At 54.1% G+C, this 23,114-nt stretch overlaps 1 protein-coding gene across 10 annotated transcripts in view; it reads right to left on the bottom strand.

Moving 5' to 3' along the window:
- The window catches only part of CHST15 (carbohydrate sulfotransferase 15), a 74,394-nt gene extending 52,576 nt beyond the window's left edge, over positions 1-21,818 (bottom strand). For 4 of the 10 annotated variants that reach the window (XM_077877302.1, XM_077877307.1, XM_077877300.1 and 1 more), the window contains exon 1: positions 21,630-21,818. The gene's annotated coding sequence lies outside the window, so the exon portion shown is untranslated. Of the gene's footprint in view, positions 1-7,093; positions 7,221-9,765; positions 10,060-21,017; positions 21,157-21,379; positions 21,490-21,629 lie in introns of those variants that run through there. The other 6 variants (XM_077877299.1, XM_077877303.1, XM_077877298.1 and 3 more) reach the window with 5 other exon arrangements.
- Between the last annotated feature and the right edge of the window lie 1,296 nt (positions 21,819-23,114).

The following is a 23,114-nucleotide window of genomic DNA, read 5'->3' as shown; positions in this document are numbered from 1 at the left end:
GCCTGGTAATAGCTGAAGAGGGCGGGGTATTTACTGGAAAGTTTATAATTTCAGGTGTAGAAATTCGAGTCACTAACTTTAAACGGCCAAGCAGAGGACCGATGAGCCAGGCTCCAAGTCATCCGTGAGCTCCCACTGGGGGACACCTGAGACAGAGGCCAGCCGGCCTGTCCCTGCTGAACCAGACCCCGACCCTTCCCTCAGAGAGGCACGGATTTCCCTCACTCTGCTTCCCCACATACATGGGACTCTTCCAAATTTGGACACATGGTCCCACCTGTTTCCTGGGACGACAAGAGAATACTGATGTGGCCCAGGGCGCTGTCAGGAGCAAACGGCAGAGGAAGGTCAAGGGGACAAAGAGAACACTGCACAGGTGGGAAGTTTTCTCTTTCAATGTGTAATGTTTTGGTGGCGTCCAAGGAACAGTTTTTGGAAGGAAATAGAATCCCCTGCACTTAGAGTTTTAGAATAAGGTGCAATGTTGGTCTGAGTCTCCTACCCACTCACAAACCAGAGCCCCCAAGCCCACCCACTGGGGTTTAACTTCAAGGAGGCCAGTCCCTCACCCCCAAGGGCCATAATCTGTCTTCAGACAGCATGTCCCCAATTTTTTAAATTTATTTTTTAATATATTTTACTTAAATTCAATTTGCCAACATATAATACCCAATACTCATCCCATCAGGTGCCCTCCTTAATGCCCGTCACCCAGTCAACCCATCCCCCACCCACCTCCCCTTCCACAACCTTTGATTGTTTCCCAGAGTTAGGAGTCGTTCATGGTTTGTCTCCCTCTCTAATTTTTCCCCACTCAGTTTACCCCCTTCTCTTATGGTCCCTTGCACTATTTCTTATATTCCCCGTATGAGTGAAACCATGTGATGATTGTCTTTCTCCAATTGACTTTTCTCACTCAGCATCATACCCTCCAGTTCCATCCACGTTGACGTAAATTGTAGATACTCATCTTTTCTGATGGCTGGGTAATATTCCATTGTATATATTGACCACAGGTGCCACATATATTGACCTTTATCCGTTTATCTGTCGAAGGACATCTTGGCTCCTTCCACAGTTTGGCTATTGAGGGCGTTCAGCATGCCCCAAATTAACCCATTCAACAAAGTCCACAAAACCCCACTGTGGTGTCAGGCCAAGGGCACAGCAGTGAACCAAACAAGGCCTGTGCGGTGGGCTCGCAGGCCCGGTGGTGGAGGCATCCAGAACCCCACAGATGGGCTAAGTGTGGGGGTGAGTGAGAGCTGCTGCACCACAGTATCTGCTGGCACTCGGGTGAGCTCTTCTGAGCACCACAGACCGCCACACCTGCACGGGACTCGTCCAGGGGGCTCCCACTCCCCTCCAGAAACACAGGGGCCGAGGCCACGCAGAAACGAAATCGGCTTCACTTTCTGGGATACGTTTCTGCAGCTTAGCTTTCTATCTCCCTGGAGTGGGGCATCCGAGCAAAGCTCATTTCCAAAGGCAGCCCCAGGAGAGACGTGGGAAGGGCAGGAAGGGCAGGGCACTGGGGCGGCGCACCGATGGTGTTCCCCTCCTCTGGATGAGGTACCCTTGAGGCCAGGTGTAGGGCCGGATGTGTGATCAGCCCCAAACCCCACTTCTAGGTGAGCAAAACAACAGGAGACAGCAGGCAGCCGTCACCTCCTCCCGTTACCTGGCACAACTCCCAGCACGGAAGGAGAAGCCTCAGAGCAGCACGCCCCACAGAGAGAGAGCATGGGCCCCACAGCCAAGCTTAAACGTTCCAGATCAAGTTCATTCTCACCTCTCTTAGTCACCCAGACCTATCCACAATAGAATCCTTTCAGCACGTATCAGCACCAGAGTAATCAGTGGAATTGCTTGCGTTCATCCAGAAAGAAAGTTAGAGCGCGTGGCGCTAAGTTTCTGCCCCATAAGAAAGCAAGAGAGACGCAAAGGGCACGCAGGCAGTTTGACATGGCGCGGACGCCCCAGCGCCATCCAGCCCTGTCGCCTCGATGAAGGCAAATGTCCTCCCATCGGATGGACACCTGTTTCCTTCCAGAGGCGCCAAACCAAAGCCGCCTCTGCTTGTGCATCTCAGAGTGACTAACAGAGCTCATAACCTCTTTGGCTTATTTTCTGACCCAGCTCGCAGTCAGACGGCTAATGACCTCCAGCTGCCAGGTCCTAAGGGCTCCTCCGGGGTGGACGTGGCCAGGAGGCCGCACCGGGGCCTGCTCAGCTCGGCGGCCCAGCCAGGCACGCGGCAGGGGTGAGGTGTGCGGGGCGGGCTGGCTCACGTGTTCTTTCAGCCTCCTCTCGTAGGAGACTTTCTGGGGCAGAGGCTGCATCAACAGCAGGCCCAAGGCTCCCTGCGCCACCGCCAGGAAAGGGAACTCGCCGCTGGGTCCCTGGTCTCCCACTGTGCGGCCAAGAGGACCCGCACCCCCAGGGAGGGAGACACGGAGTCCTCACCTGGGCCTTAGACGGTTCCTCTCTGCAAGCTGCTTCCAGAGAATTTCTCAATCTCCCAATGGAGAAAGAGGATGGAGGTCCCAGGAACCCTGTCCCTGGAGGAAGCCCAGGTCCCCTGAAGGCAGAAGGCAGGAGGTGCTAGGCAGTGTGGGCCACCCTGACCGCAGGGACGCAATGCTGGGGGTCGGGGCGGCCGCGCCTGGAGTGGTGGCTCTCTCCAGGAACCCAGTCTCCAGGAACAAAGACTCCACACTCTCTGAACATCACAGACAGAACCACAGGTCCCAGCACCTCACTGGGGTTTGTGACCAGGACCCTCCTGTCGCTTAGCCAGCAGCTGCAGACTGCCCCTCCAGAGGCCTGCTGGGGCCTTTCCCTCCCTCCCCCCGGGCCCAGAGCTTCCTTCTGCCCACCCTCCGCCAGCCTTGTCCATCATGACCTGAGAGTCCCCGACAGCCCCTGTACCCCGGGCTAGAAGGCTCGATGCATCAGCCAGCATGCTTGTGCACCACTCCCACCCCTAAGGTCTCCCCTGCGACACACTCATCACCACTGCAATTAAACGACCATTTGACTAAGTGCTTATGTCTAGTCCGTCCACTAGACTCTAAGCTCCAAGTCTGCAGGGCCCCGACACGTCCTACCCACCGATTCCCCAGCAGCCAGCGTTTACTTCCTTGCCTGTGTCCTTCTGTGGGTTAGGGCTCACGGACTGGGAACACCAAGGCATCCCCAACACCTGGCTGTCCATAAACATTATTTCTCTCCCACCCTCACATCTCCTACATCACAGCTGTGGAGCAAGTCCTAGGACCAAATCTCAGCCCAGCCACTCCCAGCTGGCTGACCCCAGGCAAGTGACTGACCTCCTCTGTGCTTGATCTGCCTGTCTGCGAAACAAATATCACATCATCTACCTCTCGGGGCCAAAGGGGAGATTAACTGAGTTACGTGAGGTACTAACCATGAGGTCTCCAACAAGACAATAGGATTTTCTTCTATCTTTATCATTTCCTTCTATTTAGGGCCACTGTCCAGGAATGCTGGCTCACAGGCCCAATGGGAACCTAGTGTCTGGTTCATTGGTCCATTAACAGGTCCTACTAAGTGTGGCTGTGCTAAGTGTGGCACGGGGCACAGTAGGTAGACCAAACAAGGTCCCTGACCCTGTGGAGGTTCTGGGGTTTGCAGAGAAGAGAGATTATTCTAGCACATTCATCTTTTCATGTCTCTCTCTGTCTGTCTGTCTGTCTGTTTCTCTCTCTCTCATTTTTCACTTGTGCATTGATACTTTCTTCCCCAGTAGCTTTAAACCAGAAGTATTATTTAAGTTATCTCAGACTCCCACACCAGGTAATAAAAATATAGTGGGCTTTTCTCCTATTATTTTTCTTTTCAAAATAAAAAACAATGACCATGGATGTCTTACCAGGGAAATGAAAGAAAACCAGCTTCTGCTTGCAAACGAAGATGCTAAGCCCGTTATTTACTGAAAAAGTTATGCACTGGCCAAGTGCTCCCTTGAAAGGGAGGAGCTGAACCCAGACCAGCAGGTGCAACACAGGGTGTCCGGCCCGAGGGCGGGATTCCCGCCTTGCTACCTCTCCCCAGCCAGGAGGCAGAGAAGACCCTTCCTTCTTCTCTCCTGGAGCTCACAGGTCCATTCAGACCCATCACCCTGTAACAATGAAGGACAGCACAGCTCCTGCTGCTCCGAGCTCACGTCTCCAATGACCTCTGTCCAAACCGAGGACAAAAGGAGGAAAACCCAACACACAGTAACTCCCCCGAGACGAAGCTCCGAAGAGCCGACCTGGGCAGCTGTCCACGAGTGTTCTGAGCCGAGCCCCGACCCCTACACTCCCTCCCCATTAAAAAAAAAAAAAAAACTTTCATTCTCATCCTAGGGCCCCAGTTCCGATTCAAAACCTGCAAAGGCCAGGCTCTCCTTTGCTGGAGCCTCCCTTCTCTTTGGCAGCCGGCCCCGGATGCTGCTTTCTGCTTCTCCACTGGCTCCTAAGAGAAAAAGGCACCCACTGAGCGCATGCAAGTCCTGGCTGGCGGTGCTGGGCGAGAACAAAGGCTTCACACAAAGGAGAGCTGGGCCTTCCAAGGCCTGCGGCCACTCGCTCCAGAGGAGGATGCTCCAGGACCGGAGTCTCCTAGCTGAGGTGCACTGCGCCGCCCCCTCCTTCGTACCCCGGGAAGTGACCAGAGTAACCTACAGTGGCCCCAAAAGCCTGGACTCTGTCGGGGGGGCCTTCCACTCAGCTGGGAGGGCAGGGCCCACACGGTGAATGCCAGAGATGAAAAGCCGGGAGGGGATGGGCTGCCGCCCCTCTAGGGACTGAGACACAGGATCCATTAAGTGGCACCAGATAATCACTGTTTGTCAGCCTTTTATACCGTGCAGTGAAAAATCACCAGGATTTTAGCTTTAGACTCACACACGCGTGCACACACACACACACACACACACAATCTAGAAGGGTTTCACATTCAGGGTTTCTCTTCTGTAAGCTGAGCTCTCTGACCACGAGTTTGCTTGGAGGATTTGTGCCCTGGGCTTGTCCATTCTGAAGAGCACAGTGGTAGATTTTTCCAGATTACTAACACTTGGCACCCAAGAAAAACACAGGAAATCCCACCAGCAGACCAGGACAATCGCTCCACGAACCAACTCAGTTCAGCAAATCTCGCCGGAGTGTGCCCAGGAGTCGGGCACACCTGCCAGGCCCCACAGAGTCCACGGGGGTGATGCATCTGCAGCCCTGCCCTCCGGCTTCTCATGATTGACCCTTCACGCAAGTGAAATTCTCTGTAATCTTTCAGGAAGGGGCTCCCATTTGCATGTTGCATGGGGCCCTGTAAATTATACAGCCGCTTGCAGAGATATCTTAAGAGTTATGTAATTAGGATTAAAAGGAAAGAGAAATCATGCCCAAAGAGCTTCTCTTATTCCTGGTACACGTACCCTTGAAAGAGCAAGTACCTAGAAACGGCATTACACCTCATCACGGGTCTGAGTAGGGACCTTTCCCAGGGCACTTGGGAATCAGCATCCTGCATTCTATAAACCAGCAGCGAGGTTACCACAAGGCGTTTCCATGAGGCCATTTATCATCACTCTGATCTATAGCAGCATCTCCTCTAATGCAGCTTTGCCTGACAATTTAAACAATATGGGCCCTTTAATTTATCACACTAATGCGATTACACACTCATCCCAGAGCCCAGCACCGCGCACTCAAGTGGAGGCCCCTTCTGTGAAACTTACGGTGGAAGCTTACACTCTTCTGGCCCCTTTAAATGGGGAAATCTTTACCTTAGTTGAGCGATGGGCTCATTCCACCACCTGCAAAGAAAATGAAGCCCTTGGACAAGGGCCCTGCTCCGTCAATTTCTACAACCATCACCCAGACTGCGAGGTTTAAACGCCATTTACAAACAAGCTTAATTTTAACCTTCCTTTGTGGAGAATGCAAAATCAATTAAGTATCTGCTGATAATGCCCTCGTATCTCGTTTTGGTGGCATCTCACAATTAATGCTGCCCATGAGGCTGACAGCGAGCAGCCTCACACATGCCTTCTGGTTATTATGAGCATCACTCTGACCCACAGCTGAGCACAGGGGGTTCAGACACAGCATGCTGCATGGGGAGTTTGCATTTTTAAGAAATCGGCTTGTAGATGGTTTAATTAAAATACACCAGAGCATAATTCAATTGGAATTGAGGCTTCCATCAAACTAAATCAGGCAGCAGAGATCTTCCCAACCTTAAAAGTAGCTACTGTTTTTTCACCAGTAAAACCAACTGTACTCAGAAACTAAAGGAACATGGAAGGAAGGAAGGAAGGAAGGAAGGAAGGAAGGAAGGAAGGAAGGAAGGATGGATTGATTGAAAGGACAAGACAGATTCTCCACCAAGCCCCATTATGTTGCAGTTGAGGAAAGAGGTTCAGAGAGGTCAAGCAAGCAGCCCCAAGACACACAGCCGTCAGTGAGAACTGAGACCAGAAGGGTCAGCGCCTGAACAAGGAAGGCAGCCCTACAAGGTGAAAGCATGCAACCTCTGAAGTCAGACCACCCGGATTCAAGTCCCACTCCACCTTTCGCCAGCTGCCAGAACATGGGCACAGTGAGCCTCTCTGGCCTCAGTTTTCCCATCTGTAAGTGGGGGTGTGAAGCGTGTCTATATCAAGAGGTGCCGAGAGTAAACACAATGTAGATAAAGACCAGCACAACCACTCAAAGCCTGGACTCAAGCTTCCCGATTCCCTGTTCTGGGCTCTATCACACACTGTTCCTTAGGGCCCCTTAGATCTGAGAATCCCTCAAATCAGAGGATGCAGGCTGCCTATGTGCAGGCACCAAGGGTGATGCGCCCCGGGAGCACTGTGTAGGCGCAGAGAGGATGTAACACGCACACATCACGGATCTTCTGGTATCAGCTGACCAATAGAAACCAATTTTAACTGATGGCCAACTGGAAGAGATCCAAAGACAATCTAAAAGATAAACGACAACATTGAAGTTTATGAAATTCTAAAGTGCTGCAGATCCCTAGATTTAATAAAATTAAGTGGCAACAGAATAGGGTCTTTGGCGTAGTGACGGTATTTTACCAATGTCAATCTCCTGGTTTTGATAGTGTTCGATGGTCACACAAGAGGTTATTGTTGCAGGAAGCTGATTGAAGAGCACGCAGGAACTTGGTACTATTTTTTGCAACTTCATGTGAGTCCGAGATTCCTTCAAAATAAAAAGCTACCATAAAATTATGAGGCAGCATCTAGGAATGCCAAAAGATTAAGGGTATTCTCGGCAAGTTTTCAACACGTCAATACAGTCACAGTTTCCAGGCGGGATAGCCCCACGTGGATTTGGAAAAGGACGCTGGGTGAACATCTGGAATGATTCTAATTCAGGCTATTGGGGCGGGGGGGGCGGAGGGAGAAACCTCTTTCTGTTATTTTTCCATTTACTAAACTCAGGGAAATTTATGTTTTGTCCAGAGTTTAAAAACCCATCACAAACAATAAAAAATGGAGCTATACATCTACTACAGCTAATGATAAACATCTATAGGAAAACTTTGCAATGTTACTTTACACCCTTAAGAAGGACCAGAGAGAGATTTAAAGTCTGAAAATAATCGATAGAGGGCAGCCCGGGTGGCTCAGCAGTTTAGCACCTGCCTTCGGTCCAGGGCATGATCCTGGAGACCCGGGATCAAGTCCCACGTCGGGCTCCCTGAATGAAGTCTGCTTCTCCCTCTGCCTGTGTCTCTATCTCTCTCTCTCTCTTTTTCTGTGTCTCTCATGAATAAATTTTAAAAAATAAAATGTTAAAAAATAAAAAGAATTGATAGAAACAATCTGTTGAGGCCCTATGATATGTCAGGTTGACCAGTGGGCCCTTGGACCTGATTCCCCACCAAAAAAGCTGTCATTAACCTGTCCTGGCATGAACTGACTACATGTTGCATGGAGCAGTCTAGGTGTGCACAAGGCCCAGAGTATCCTGCAAGAGAGGAAGTGGAAGATCTAGAGGCCGGAAGACCAAATTGGCTGATCCCATGGAGCTCATGGCTTGGCAGGACCTGGGTTGGGAAGGGAGATGATTCCAAGAAAGGGACAATGAATGGCAGGGCCCTCAAGGAGCTGTCACAAATTCAGGTCATCAGCCGTGCACTCACCTTGGGAACCTCCTGGCACTATTTCAGTCTTGTGTTGATGAACACAGTTTCAGCTGCCCACCCTAGGGCTTCGCCTTCAAGCACATGTTTACATAAAAATAACCTCTGCTCACAAGCCAAACCCTAAGTGAGAGGACAAGGAGGATGGGGTTTCTCCTGGTTTCCTGCTAGCCCTATTTCTGCAACTGCAGCAGCTGTGAGCCAGCCAGCATCAGACAAGTGTTCTTTACCCAGAGATGTACAGCGAGTGAGAAGGCCGGGCTGTAGATGATAATTTGGAGGAAGACAAAAGAATGGATGTCACCCCCCAGTGTGCTAGAAACCAGGTCCTCTGACCAGCTCTCCCGTCAACTGGTCCCCTCTTGGGGTCTTGGCACTTGCTGTTCCCACTGCCTGGGACTCTCTTTCAGAGCTTCAGGTGGCAATGCCTTCTTATTCAAGGATCAGCCTAGATGTCCCCTTCTTGGAAAGGCCTTCCCTGATCACCAGAGAACATTCTGTTCTCTGATATTTGTGAAACTGTCCACTGTTTGTCCCCATGAGAATATATGTTCCATGACCACAGGGACCGGTCTGTCTAGGTGCTGCTGCATTTCTACCTCAGGTGCTCACTCATTCCCAGTGTCAGGTGCTCACTCATTCCCAGTGTCAGGCACAGAGTAATTCCTCAATCGGGAGAGTGACTCTTAAGGGAAGGTAGAAAGACTGAATCAAAAGAGCTGGTTGAAGGGTCAGGCTCCCAAATGATTCTTCATGTTAATGAGGCTGAAGGATCAGGGGCAGGTCCCTTCACCTCCACAGGTCGTGGCTTCCCCAGGTATAAAGGGGCTGTGGGCAGGACAGGAAAATGAACCAGGGCACCTGTAAGACCTTTGCTGTCCCCACACTGGGGGCTAAGATTTTCAATTACCCAGTGTACTCTTGCCTTTCTTCCCTTCACCCGTGTGTCTATCTATCTGTCCATCCATCCATCTAATCATTCTTTCCTATAGGCTAGGCCCTGGAAATGTAGCCTTGAGTAGGACACACTTCCTGTCTTAGAGGGTAAGTAACGTGTCTTTAGTGGTACATGTTAAGGAAGCAACCCCTGCAGTACCAGCTAAGCGCCACGGGAGACCCCTGGGTCTCTGGCTGGGCCGCTGTGGAGATGGTGGCAGGGCAGCTCACAGGGAAGGAAAACAGACCTACAACCCCACAGAGGCAGCAGAGTGATGGAAAAGATATGATGGTCACATCCAAGGAGTCTGGTCAAGAAACCCAAAGAGAGTAACTAACCATCCAAGTCCCAACAGAGACAAAAAGGCTCGTTCCTTAGGATCACTGTGGAGACGATCTACTCCCCCGTTTGCCATGGAAGAACTCGAAATTCTCCTTAGAATAATTATAAACACTGCTAAGTCCCACCAATGGTTCTCAGCTAAAGAGCTTACTTAACACAATGCCCGCACACGCGTCCCCACGCACACACACAGATGCCCAGGGCCCACTCCCCCAGGCCTGATGAATGACTGGAGCACATGTATTTCCTTTGAAAAGCTCCATGGGGGTTTCTGAATTCAGCACCCAACCTTAGAGCCAGTGGGTTTCCTGCAAAGTTACCTTCTCACCACAGTGTAGAGGTGCAGGACGATGTCCCTGACGACGACGTGAAAGGTATCCCTGAGGATCTTGAAGATGGACTTTCTGAAGCATCCAGAACATTCAGGCCCTAAAACACTTCTATCTACTGCATCAGAACTTCAACGGGACCTGGAACTGAGTGCGAGAAAACCTAGTCTGGTAACACAGCTCGACACTCCAGGGTGAACCCCTAGCCACGCCAGCCGCCCGCGCCCCCGGAGGGGCCCCCGCTGGCCTGCGCGGGTCTGTCAATGCTCTGGCCCAGTGTAATGTTTTAAGAACAACTTCATAATGTACCCTGAAGTCACAGCCACAGCCCCTTGTTTATAGGCTCAGCCAGATCAGATAAAATTTCATTCTCTGAATTGGTTCCTAATTTAATTATTCCCCGGATAAGCGTTGGCCTCCTATTGCCGCAGGGAAAAAGAATGAGAAGGCACTGGCGCCGCACGTTCCAGTTCTGGTTTGGCAGCTGGGGGCGGATGAGCCATTCCCGGGCCTCTGTCGGGTCAGAGGGGGGGACAACAGCGGGCTTGGCAAGGTGGTCACCCATGGTCCACCCCACACCAGGCAAGAGGATGAGCTGGAGTTTAACTAAGGGTTCAGGAAGAAGGATCAGGGCAAGTGGACAGACTGAAAACCAGGATCCAGTCCTGCCTCTGTGTGGTCTCTGAGGGCCTCGGTTTCCCCAGTTACAACGTGTGGCTACACTATGATTCCCCGAAGGCCCTTCCAAGCTCTAAAAGTCAGACAATCCAGAAGGGGCACAGAAACCCATCTGAAGATTACGCCTTCCCTAGGGCCAGGGAAAAAAGTAAAAAAAGCAAATGACTCTTATTAAGAGCAAGTAAAGGGGCGCCTGGGTGGCTCAGTCGGTTGATCAGTTGCCTTCTGCTCAGTCGTGATCTCAGGGTCCTGGGATCGAACCCCGCGTCCGGCTCCCTGCTCTGTGGGGGGGAGCCTGCTTCCCCCTCTCCCTCTGTCCCTTCCCCTGCTCTCTCCCTCTCTTCCTCTATCAAATAAATAAAATCTTTCAAAAAAAGAGCAAGTAAAAATGTAAACTATAACCTTAGAAATGGACATGTGTCCACACAAAAACTTGTACATGAATGTTTACAGCAACCTTATTCATAAGACATTAAAGATGGAGAAAATGCAAACGTTTATAAAAAACATAGTCTTGGAGCACCCAGGTGGCTCAGTGATTGAGCATCTGCCTTTGGCTCAGGGCGTGATCCTGGCATCCCGGGATCGAGTCCCACATCGGGCTCCCTGCATGGAGCCTGCTTCTCCCTTTGTCTATGTCTCTGCCTCTCTCTGTGTCTCTCATGAGTAAATAAATAAAATCTTTTTTAAAAAATGGTCTAACCATACAACGGAATATGATCTGCCATCAAAAGGACTTCAGTACTGAACATGCTACAACATGGTGAACTGAAACTACGATGGCAAGTGCAAGAAGCCAGTCACAAAAGACACGTGTTCCACGATTCCCGTCCTACAAAAGTCCAGAACAGAGAAACCGACAGAGATGGAAAAGTAGAATCCTCACTGCTCAGGGCTGGGGGGCGGGGGGCTGACAGCTAACGGGTACAGGCCTTCTTTCTGAGATGATGAAATGTTCTAAAATTGAACGTGATGCTGGTTGCACATGTATCTGTAAATATACTCAAAACTACTGATTTCTATACTTTAAATGGGTGGATTTAATTTAAACGTGTGGTATGCGAACTACATCTCAATAGAGCTGTTTTTTAAAAAAAAGAATAGGTTGAATGGACCAAAAAAAAAAAAAAGTCTGTTGCATAATTGTTAAAAATAAACCAGATGAGAACTTTGTAAGATAAATACACACACACACACACACACGCAGGCACATGCACGCGCATACACACACCCCTCCCTCAACAGTTTTGCAGCTTCACGGCTGGTCCAAAAGGTACAGAGCTAATTTTCAGTGGGTAAATCTGCTTCTTCCATAAACCAAAAACACTGCTGACTCAAACGTGGGCAGGCCTGCATTTTTGTCTACCAATTTGTTTCAGTTTTAACAGCTGAAAGCAAATTTCCTTTCTACCACCCAAACGGCAACCAAGCTTTTAATACATCATTTCACCTAGCTTTTAATACATCATTTTTATTCTCTGAGTCAAGTTTTTCCAATGTAAAGGATCCTTGGATTTGCAACCATCAACCTGTGGGCAGGTGGGTTTTTGGGGTTTTTTGTTTTTGTTTTTGTTTTTTTGGGTTTGGTTTTTTTTTTTTGGCCCGGGAGGTGCTCCTGAGGAGGCCACATTTAGTGCCCACTCTTCTCTCATGTCTAGTTTCTCACAGTTGCGGCAATAGTGGGTATAAATAGCTTTTCAGCTAGGACGTCACAAAGGTCAGGCTGCTCCCACTCTCATTAATCGGAGCGTCCCTTCATCCTCTTATTTATTCCAATAAGACTGATAACATGCTAAGGCAAGTTCAGCATGTCCTAAAAGCAACTATTTCCTCTGACTTTTGGAACAGCGCTCTTGGGTTACTGGCCCACTGTGGGGCTGCACACCCAGGCCTTCCAGGATCATGCGATCTTTATTAAGAACCGTGACAGAGAATATGGGGGGGGGAGGCTTACATCACTGTGGGTCAGGTTAAAGAGGCCCACAGAAAAGGCAACTGTGAGTTTCCCGCAGATCAAGAACACCCAGGCACACAGGAAGTAGTCCTTCCAAAGGGCTCACTATTTCTAAGGCCGGACAAAAAGGACTAGGATAAGGAATAAGGAATGTTCACTGATGGGTCAAAGTAAGAACCAACCAGAGGAACTTCCATGCCTAACACTGGATAGCCCAGGGCAGCGTGGGGGTTTGAGCCCTGGTTCTGCAAGCCTCTCCCCTCAGACTACCTCTGTCCCTCACTTCCTCTCCCATGTCGGGCTCAGCATCTGGGGAGCCCAAGAAGGAAGAGCTCCCAAGCACAGGGAGGCCTGAACTCCTATAATGAGGACGCTATGCCCTCTGCAAGATGGAGATGGGGAAGGCAAGATGGAGGACTCTTGCTACCTCAACTAAGTCCGGTGCTAAGGTAACAGGTGCAGCATATGAAGAGGAGTCGGCCCCACCCAAGGTAAAGAGCCTGGATGGCTGGGAAGCAGGGACAAATGGGCCCTGGTACTAGGCAACCAGGGGCCATGCCCCCTTCCCCTCTGCCCTCCACCCTGTGATGATGGAGAGCTTGCCAGGTGTGGGTCAAGCCTAGATTTGGAGCTGGCCTATCACCCAGGTTGGTTGTCTCCCAACAGGGCAGCGGACCTCTACTTCTCCATTTGTTGAGACTTTGGGAGGCAGGGTTTCTAACCAGGGCTGCCACAGAGGGTTTTGAGAACAACTCCCTCCACCCTCCAACACACACACACACACACACACACACATACACATATTCACAAAACATCAGGAAACATCATCCTGGCCTGGCCCAACTGCAGCCCCCAACCCCTCACTCAGTAGAAGAGGGCAGAGACAGGTGAAATGGTAATATTCCATCTCCAGCAAGTATCTGACAAAGCAGGCTGTTCTTCACACTTGAATAAAAAGCCAAACTGTCCCCAAGAATCTAATGGAGGATGACATCCAACAGAGGCCTTTGGAGTTCAGCCATGAACCAGAAATGAGAACTTCCTGCTCTCTTCACCAGACCACAGGATGGCCACCAAGCCCTCCTTCTTCTCCACATCATCCTAAAGCAACAGCAATGCTAAAATCAAGCGTCTGGTTACATGACCCAGAGATGAGCCAGCTGCAGCCAACCCCCTGCCTGGATGTCCAGGAAACTGAGGACAGAGCAGCCAGCCGATCCCATGGGACCTGGGCCAAAACTTGGCCATCCTCAGAGTGGCTGCAACTGAACAGACAGCGTGATCAGAAATGCATGCTGGGAAGCACAAGCGGCCCAGATTCCCCAGGGCAGCCCTGCTCTCCAATAACCCTGGAATCCCTCACGTGCACAAGCAAATATGGTTCTGTGTGTGTACGTCTGGAAGGCTCTCTATATAAACAGGTTCACAAATCAGAGGAAATAATCCTCTGCAGACCAATAGTCTGATTTTAGGTTTGGAAATTATGGTCCCAATAAATACACGCCAGGATATACTTTATATTTTTAATGCAAATATTTACATTCCAAACAAAGGCGCGTGGAACTTAAAGACAAGCTATTTATGCCAGCTATAAGAAATGCTAACAGCCCCCACATTTCTTCCCTGAGTGGATGGCTCCTGTTTATATTTCTGAAAAGCCAACCAAATGTCCATAACAGTTCTCCCCAAGACACTCAAGACACACAAAAAAAGTAATTAATGGCCCAAAAACCTAATGCCAGGAAATCCATGGTTATTACATTAGGCTCTTGACTCTCAGACATTTAGTGGCAAGCTAACTCCCATACTGTGCTACCAAATTGGGGACTCTTTGATATCCTCTGGGTCACACCCAGGGGCCCATGTAAAATCCAGGAAGAGTCCAGGAAAAATGGGCTTTTGAAAGAATCATTTGCAGTGGATGCATTAGTTCAATCATCGCCAGTCCCTCCAGACTCCGTAGGGGCCTAGCCATGAGCGGGCCTCCCAGACACCGTCCGCACCCTCGAGAGGCTCACCAGGCTGGGGCGGGCAGGTGGCACCCAGGAGACTAGTGCACTGGGCTCAAGGTGGAGCTGGACAGAGTAGAATGCAGCTCAGAGGAGGAGAGCAGCGCTTGGATAAGGGATGGAGGGCCACAGGGAAGAGGCGCCAGACGTGGTGTGACTTCCTGGCAAAGGTTTCCTGAAGGCGATGGGGGCTGTGGGGCCTGGTGGGGAGCCAAGAGGAGGTGGACGACGTTCTCCCGGCCAGGCTCTGGGTGAGCCTGCACCTCCCCTGGGGAGACCCCCCTCGCAGTTAGAATGCATCCTGGGGGTGCCCAGTGAATCATCATCTCACCGCGGTGATCACTCCCACGTGCTGCAGGTGACAACATGTCACTGACAGGTCTTGCCGCCTCACCTCGATGCCCCCCTGTCCTCATGGGCCCCATCTGTCAACCCCCATCAAGGACCAGGCCCAGGGCTCGGCATTACTACTCGCTGTCCGCAAGGGACTCTCCTAGCCCATGCCCGATGTTTCCTCCTGCACAGAGGGCGCTCCGCCTGCGTGTCTGCACCTGGGGGTGTCTACACTGTCCCAGCAGCCTGGGGGGAGGAGCCGGGCATGAGGAGCCCGGTCTTGCCTTCTCCCACCCGTAGAATGCATCTGGCCCTGCCAGCTGCCCCTGGAGGAGGAGGCTGCCCCGGGGGGAGCTGCAGCTTTCCCACTCTGCCTATGACCTGGGGGTGGGGAGCACCGGGGCAATAGTCGGCGCCCCTGCCCAATGCCCTCTGTTCAGGGCCACGAGGCCCGCCTGCCCACCAGTTCAGGCACATTTCTCTGACGTCAGCTTCAAGCAGGGACGGACGGCCAGGAAGAGGAGTTCGACGTGGGGAGACCCCTTGAGCCCTAAGTTCTGTGACCTCTAATACTCAAAACACAATACAAAGTAGAAATTATTAACCCCCTCCTTACCGATGAGCAAACTGAGGCTCATCAGGGAAGGTCAAGCCACTTGCCCAGGGTCATGGGTAACAGAAGAAAGAAACAGAGGAGGGACTTGCCCAGGCTCACCCACCACCCACGCTGCGCTCCTGGGGCCTCCAAGGGAGTTTTACCTGGGGTAAAAGAAGGTCTGCGTGGAGGCACCGAACACTTGGTTCACCGCACACATGAAGGTGCAGGCTGAGCTTCACTTGCATCAGCGTAAGGAAACGGGTGTCACGAGGGGCAGACAGAGCTACCCAGCCCCTTTCAGCAAGGGGATGACACGACATCCCACCTTCCCAGAGTCTGGGACGCAGCTTCCAAGCTCACAGCAAAGGTGCGCCAGGCCCAGGCCCTTGGGGCGGGTCCCTACGAGGCCACAGTAGAGCAGGACAGAACCGTCCCTTGACCCAGGGCTGGCCCGGGAGGGACGCTTTCACCAGCCCCCGTGGTCTTGCCTCCCGCACCGAGCCCACCACTGACATGTTTGCCACAGGGAGCAAACGGATCAGTAGTAGGAGCATATTCCCTTTCAAGAGAAAACGTGAAACCACCAGGTCCCGGCACACTGCAGGAAAAAATAATTGCGGCCGGTCTGTATCTAATTATTTGCCCATGTTGGGGTATTTCCCAGGCACCTGGGTGACTAGGCTGCCTGCTTCAATATTTTCATCACAAACACAATTCTGGAGAGTGTCCAAGTTTCCATTATAATGACACCCTCTGCTTCTGAGGATCTGCCAACCTCACTTTCTTCTGAGACCCAAAAGTCCTGGACCAGGACGAGCTCTAGAGACGTGGCATAGGTGTCAGGGAGAGAGAGCCCGCCCCAGCCAGAGGGCCCTCCCCCCGCGAGCCTGCTCAGGACCCTTTTAAGCTTACAGTGGGGCTCAAGACGTCACATTCAAAAGCAAGCCACCCAGCACGTTTCCGGGGAGACCTGCCCCATCTGCCCCCTGCTTAATTCTGACCAGTGGGAACACAACCCCACGGATCCACAGCCTGCCCACAGTGTGAGCTGAAAGGGTCAGAAAGAGGCTGTTCATCCAGCCCCTCGCACACAAGAAGAAATAGCCCCGAGAGGGGGAAGCAACCAGCCGAAGAAAACCCCGAATAGGATCTGGGTGTCCTGGGGCTCCTGGCCTTATGAGGTGTCAGAGAAGCCCTCTGGGGTAGAATTTGCTAGAAATCATGCCTCCTAACCCCAAAGTACACGCATCTACCATCTGCATCAAAAGTTGTACGTGCAATTTCAGGGAGTTCAGAGACATCCTCTGCCCCTGGTTACGAGCTCTAGAGCTCAAGAAATACCACAAGGGCTGACGTTTATGAGTGCCTACTGTATGCCAGGCACTCCTCCAAGCACCTGGCAGGTGTCAATGCATGTATAGGACAGCAGCTGTCAGGCCAGGGCATGAAGTCACCCCAGGCCTCTCCAACCCCAGAGCTGCTAACCATGCCCTGCCACGCTCTCAGCAGCCTTATGTAACTGCCTTGTGCAAGCTCTGCCTCGCCCACTAATTGGGTGCTGCCCTGATGCCCAGTGCTGCCCCTAGGCCCCTGCGCACCTGGCCCAAGGCCCACACCTGGGGCCACCTAAATGCTGCACATCGCTGCCAGGGATGAAAGAGACGCCACTCGAGGCCTCACATCCCTTTTGAAACCAGCAGAGTCCGAGAACCCCCTTTCCGTGGCCACCTCCCCCTAACTTAACCACTTGCTGATTCACGCTCGCCTTCCCCTTTTGGGGAGGCCACGATTGTTATTCTCTACCCTCTTCTGCTGTCATTTCTTCATCCCTCCTCCTGTACAGCTGGAAGGCTGAAAACTTGGTCTGGGTGATCTCAAACAACCTCCCCACCCTCTAATTGAAACAAAAGAGGGGGGGACAGCGATCTGACCTGCCTGGCTCAGGGCCAGCTGGGAACTAGTAGGGACCCAGCAAATGACAGCTGTCATGACTGTCTACCTCCCCAACCCCCATAGGTTAAAAAAAATTTTTTTTAATCTGTATTGGCCCAAATCAACACAAAACCTTCACTCTTCTTCTCAGCTCTCTAGATGGGATAGACTAACTAGGTACCTGCCACCTTTATGCTTTGTTTTGTGCTGTGAAAACACGGGTCATCGTCTCCCAGGGCTTTACTGTAAAGAAGGGGCGCCTCAGTAAGGAAATCAGATCTCAGCACTTGAGAACAATAAAGAAATACATTGTGCATGTCCAAACATTCAGCCTCCCGATACCTGGTGGGCTAAGTGAGAACACAATCTCCCGATTCACACGACAGAAACGAAATCACCCATGGAAGGAAGTGAATATCGCTCTCGAGCCTCCCAACATACAGACTGGGGTGGCAGGGTGGGGGGAAGACAGGCTGCAGTATTCTCCACGATCACTGGGAAGGATCACTTCTAAATGACACGCCGCTAAAGAGTGACCGCCGCTTGACTGCTCCCAGAAATGACCCTCCCGTGTCAGCCACTACGTTTAAACAAACATAGCTTCTGCTTTTAGAATTTAAGGAAAGTCCTCTCTCTCTCTCTCTGACACATGGTTCCAAATGGCATCTCTGCAATCCTGGACCTACTGAGGCCCCGGTAAGGGGATGGATTCCAAAGAAGCAGACAGGAAAAGTGAGAGCTGCCAACCACAGAGGGTGTGGATTCACCTGGGAGCGTCCAAGAGGCCCCCCGCACAGCATAGTGGGGGAGAAAAAGCAGGCCCAGGAGCTAGGCATCAGAGACCTAGACTGACTCTCCACTTTCCGGCTCTTGGGCAAGTCACCCAACTGTTCTGAGCCCAGATTTCCACATCTGTAAAAGGAGACTCCTCCCCAACAACCCACCATCTCCAGCACCGAACAACCCACCCCTTCCAGCACCGTTCTTGCCATACTCTCCCTCCTGACTCGAGGTTTATTTGTCCATCTGGCACAGGTACTTCTGGTACTCCCCATCCTGCAGGGGCCGGGGCTGGGCCTGTCCTATAACCGTACCATCCCCAGATGTTCCATCATGGGATCTATTTGGTAAATGAAATTATATGAAAAGTTTTGGCACGTCACTTGACGGGAGCTCATCAAGTAGCCACTCACTGAGTACATGATACACAAACACATGAAGAAGCCCGGCTTGGGCCACAGCCACGTGGAGACCCGTCAACTCTTAGTCTCTGAGCCCTTGGGGCTCTGAGCCCATTTCTATCATGTGTCACATCTCCCACGGTGGGACACTCCTCCCATTACACATACACAGGGCCAGATGTCAAGCTTCAAACCCCCTGGCACTGGACCCGCCCCAACCTTTTTGTCCAATTCTAGAACTTGAGCACACGCTTGAATATCCACGCTTGAAAATTCTCTTGAAGATTAACAAGACCTGCAAGTCCATTCTTCCCCAACTGGCCAAGCCTGAGTCAAAGCTGCCCCCTATGGGGCTCACCTACTCAGGTAGCTCCAGAATCTCCCTCCCCTCACACTCCTCCTACACTTTCAAGAGCAATTTCCAGCTGGGCCCTAGGTGGCCTTGGGACAACCACAGTCTAATCACGACCTGGTACGAGTCTAAAGCTTCTCACAGTGCAGATTCAAAGGGCCTGGGGTTCCTGTGGCCCAGCTGGCTAACTTGGGAGATTCTTTTACGCTCTCCTCCAAACACCAAATAAGCACAATCCACCTCCTAACCTCTCCCGCAAACACTGCCTCTTCCAGATGCAGAGATTAATCCTCTCTCTTTCTGGCAGGTGGAAAACCAAATGCCTCTCCTGGCCAGGGCCAGCAGAGACAGAAGAGAGAAAGGTGCAGAAAGAGCAGCCCTCACAGAAGCCACTGTGACAGTGCTGGGATCCCCGGCCAAGACAGTGGTTCAGGCATCACAAGCTCTAGTCATCAGAGAAAAGCAAGGCACAGTGGGGGCAAACGTGCCCTCACTCTCCCACCACTCCCTCCTCCCATGTCCTGGATAAATTAATGCTGGCTGCTTGCTTCCACCACGAGCCAGCTCACTACAGTCATGCAATGATCCGAAGAGAAAAGACAATGTCGAATTTCCTTCCCAGGGCCCTAGAGACGGTTCTCCTGGGGAGCCAGACCTTGAAGGGAAGGCCAGACCTGCAGCTCCACTTCTGGCTCAAATATACACGGAGAGGGAGACCACAGCAAGCGGCCTCACCTGGCTGGCTCACGCTCCCCATCCAGGAGGAGGCAGGAAGACCATTTTCCTGCCAGTCTTCCGGGAGTATTGTAGACAAAAACTTACCTGATTAAAAACTACCTAATTAAAAGGTATTTTTATTCACTCGCTATTTTAAGCAAAATCCTATATGACTCCTAGGTATTTAGGTACCAATTAAACCATCCTGATTCAACATGCAGTTTGTAAAATTAATAAGTGCCATCTTCTGTAAGGGAGGATTCCTGATTTTGCAAAAGCGGGGGGCGGGGGGTCGTGGGCAGGAAAGCCAGGGTGAGGAGCCGAGTGGTAAGGTGCTGGAGAGGAACTTGGGGCAAATCTCCAGACCTCAGTTTCCTGCGGGGTGGGGGTGGGGGTGCCGCAGGGGGTGCAGATGCCCTCAAGGTGGCTTTCTGCTCCGTCGCCGGGTGGCTGCGCTCAGAGCAACCGCAGCTGATAAAGGGGCTGGGGACCCAGCGAAGAGCCTGGAACCGGAGCTCGCTGCTCAGTGTCACTGATCGGCGCGCCAAGTCCCTTCACGGGGCGGGGCGTCCTGGGGCTTCCCGAGAGCACAACTTCATGCCCCAAACTCCGTGCCACTGACCCACCCAGTGCACGCGGGGAATGGGGGAACGGGGGGGGTCCCCCCTCCACAGGAGCTAGTCTCAGCCTTGCCGCCTGCTTCTCCAACCTCCCCACGCGCGGCGCAGACATCCAGCCGCCAGCAGCCGGCAACCGAGCCCAGCCTTGGGTGCCGCCGGGCTCTCCAGCCGCGAGGGGGCCGGGCCGGGGCGCGGGGCGCGGGGCGCGGGGCTACGCGGGCCCCGGGGCCGCGACGGGGCGCCCCGCCCAGGACCCGGGCGGCTCCGAATCCTGGACACGCGCGCACGCGCCGGCCCAGCCATTCGCCCCGAGGAGTCTCCAGGCGCTGTCACGGCTCTTCATTCATTCCCCAAAGGCGACGTTCGTCCCCCCGGGCGCCTCCCTCCCGCCACCCCGGGGCCCGCGGGGGCCAGTGCGCCACGCGGCGTCCCCTCCCGCACACTCACCCCGACGCCCCCGCGCCCCGGCACGGTCGCCCGCGTCGCCCCCGCGCCGGGGCCGCTCCGACCCGCCGCGCTCCGCTGCCCGCGCCCCGCCGCCCGCGCCCCGCCGCCCGGGGCCGCCCCCGCCGAGCAGCGCCGGCAACCCCCGGGCCCCGGCGCCTCCCGAGCCACGGCCGCCGCGGGGGGGGGGGGGGGGGCGGGGCGGAGGGCCCGAGGACGGGGGAGGGGGCGGGAGCAAAAGTTCAGGCCGCTCGGGGCCCGGCCGCGCCCCCGTCTCCCCCCACGGCCGCCCCCGCGGGGTCCCCCCCCCGGAGCCGGGTCCCAGCGGCGGCCTCCTCCGCCCGAAGCGGCCGCGGGACTGGAGCGGGAGCTCGGGAGGCGGCTCCCGCCGGAGCCGGGGACACAGAGGCGGACGCCCCGCTTACCTGCCCGGGGCTGCGCCTGGAAACTTCCCCGAAGTGCGCGGGGAGGGGGAGCGGAGCCTCCGGCTGGGGAGATCCCCGCCCCCTCCACCGCCCCCAGCGCGCGCGCCGCGGAGACCCCGGGGTGTCCGTGCGTCCGGCCTCCGGCTGTGCGCGGCGCCGCCACCCCTGCTCCCGGTCCGCGGCCCCCGAGCCCCGGCGGCACGCTCCCGAGCCAGGCAGGGGGCACGCGAGCCCCGGCGCCGCCGCCCCGCAGCCCTCCCCGCGGGGTCCCCGGCGCGCGGGGCGCCCGGAGGCGGCCGGGACGCGGCGGGGCGCCGGGGCCTCGGGGAGGCCGGGCCGAGCGACGCGGGGCTCCAACCTGCCTGGGCTCGGCGCGCTCGCAAGTTCATTGTCTGCCTGGGCCGCCGCCGCCGCGCCGGGAGCGCCGGGGAGGGAGGCTGCGCGCAGCTCCGCCGGCCCGGACTCCCCACGCCCAGCCCCGCCGCCGCCCGCGCCGCCCGGCCGGATCGCCGAGGGGCGCCGCAGCCCCGAGCCGGACCCCCCCGCCCCGCCCCGCCCCGCCCCGGCCCGCCCCGGCCCCGGCCCCGGCCCCGGCCCCGCGCCAACTTGTACCTGCGAAGCCCGAGCGCAGCCCCGGAGCCTGTGCGGCTCGGGCCCCGCGGGAGCGCGCCCAGCCCCGCGCCTCGAGCCCCGCATCCGGGGCGCGTCAACCTGACTCCCCGAGCGCAGGGAGGAAAAGTTTGGGAGTGACGTGCGGATGGCGAATGAAACCTCCGAAGAGAACCCTCCCCCCGCCCCATGTCGCGCTGACACCCAGCGGCTCGAGTCTGGAATGTGAGATCAAGGCGTGTGCGCCGCGCGGTGGGTTGGGTCCCCGCCCCCCGCCCCCCGCCCCCTCCAAGTAAACACGGCGGGGGTGATGCGGTGATTCTAAATGGAAAGCAAACCGAAACCCCTCGGGTCTGCCAGAGACATTTTTAAGGAACTTGGCGGTCTGCAGCCAGCCCGTGCATCGGTATGCAAGGCCACGGCGCTGGTGGGTTCTGCGCCCTCTGTTGCATTTTTGCAGCCCGCGAAGGCCAAGGCCCTGCCGGGCTCCTTGGCCCAGCCGGCTTGCTTCTGCCGGGAGGGGCAGGCTCGGCGGGCCCCGGAGCCCTGCCGCAGTGGCCCGGACGCGCCCGCTCCAGAAAACCACCTGGGCTGGCCGAGGCCGAGGAAGCGGCCCCAGGGATCCACTCCCCGACTCTTGACCCAAGATGCCATCGCTTAAAAAAATAAAAAAGACCCTGGATTCGGGAAGACTCAACTCCAGGGGCGCTTGGGGCACCGAGCCCAGCATCTCAGGAAACCGGTCCAAGGGACTGGGAAGAAAAAAAAAAAATCTTTGTCTTCAGTCACACAGCCTTTTGCCTGCCCATGTCCCCGTGGCCACGGTCCAGCATCCTCGTGCTCAGAGGAGCCAGAAGTGAAGCTGAAAGTGTTTCCCAAGTGCTGCTGCAGAGTGCTGGCCCTCGGCTGAAGGGGGCTTCCTGGGCCTGCCTTCCCAGCCCGCCTCTCCTCTGCTTCTGAAAATCTGATCTCTATTTCAGGAGGCTTCATCTCACTTCCCCTATCCACCACCCCCCCCAAACACCCTAGCCTGCCCTGGGGTCCTAAAAGTGATGCTCAGCATCCACCCCTCCCTCCCCCCAACTAACGCGGAGGTCACAATCAGAGGATTATAACTGCAGATGGGGAGCTGGATGAGAGGGGAGTTCTTCAAAACTGTGTCTTGTTTTCCTGCAAATAAATGCCCCTTACATAAAATCTGCGAAGAAAGATTGATGCAAGAGACCAGCCTCAGAATGGCAGACGGCATTGCTTTCTCCATGTAGACTCCACTTGGTGACTTTTGTTCATTATTATTTTTTTAAACAAAAACCTTTTTCTGAAAATACAATGAGCTGCTTTTTGCACGGTTCACAATTCCCAATAGATGATGATGCCATTTTTCAAGGTCTTATACACGTTGTGGCTTTAGGGCTTATTTATTAGCTCCCAAGAAAAGCCTGCCTTTCAGTGAAGTTTATATACTCAAGTAATTGCATCGAGGGACAC

This window comes from Canis aureus, chromosome 29 (assembly GCF_053574225.1).
Source record: "Canis aureus isolate CA01 chromosome 29, VMU_Caureus_v.1.0, whole genome shotgun sequence".
In the NCBI taxonomy this organism is placed as follows: domain Eukaryota; kingdom Metazoa; phylum Chordata; class Mammalia; order Carnivora; family Canidae; genus Canis; species Canis aureus.
This window is presented reverse-complemented; position numbering and strand designations above follow the sequence as displayed.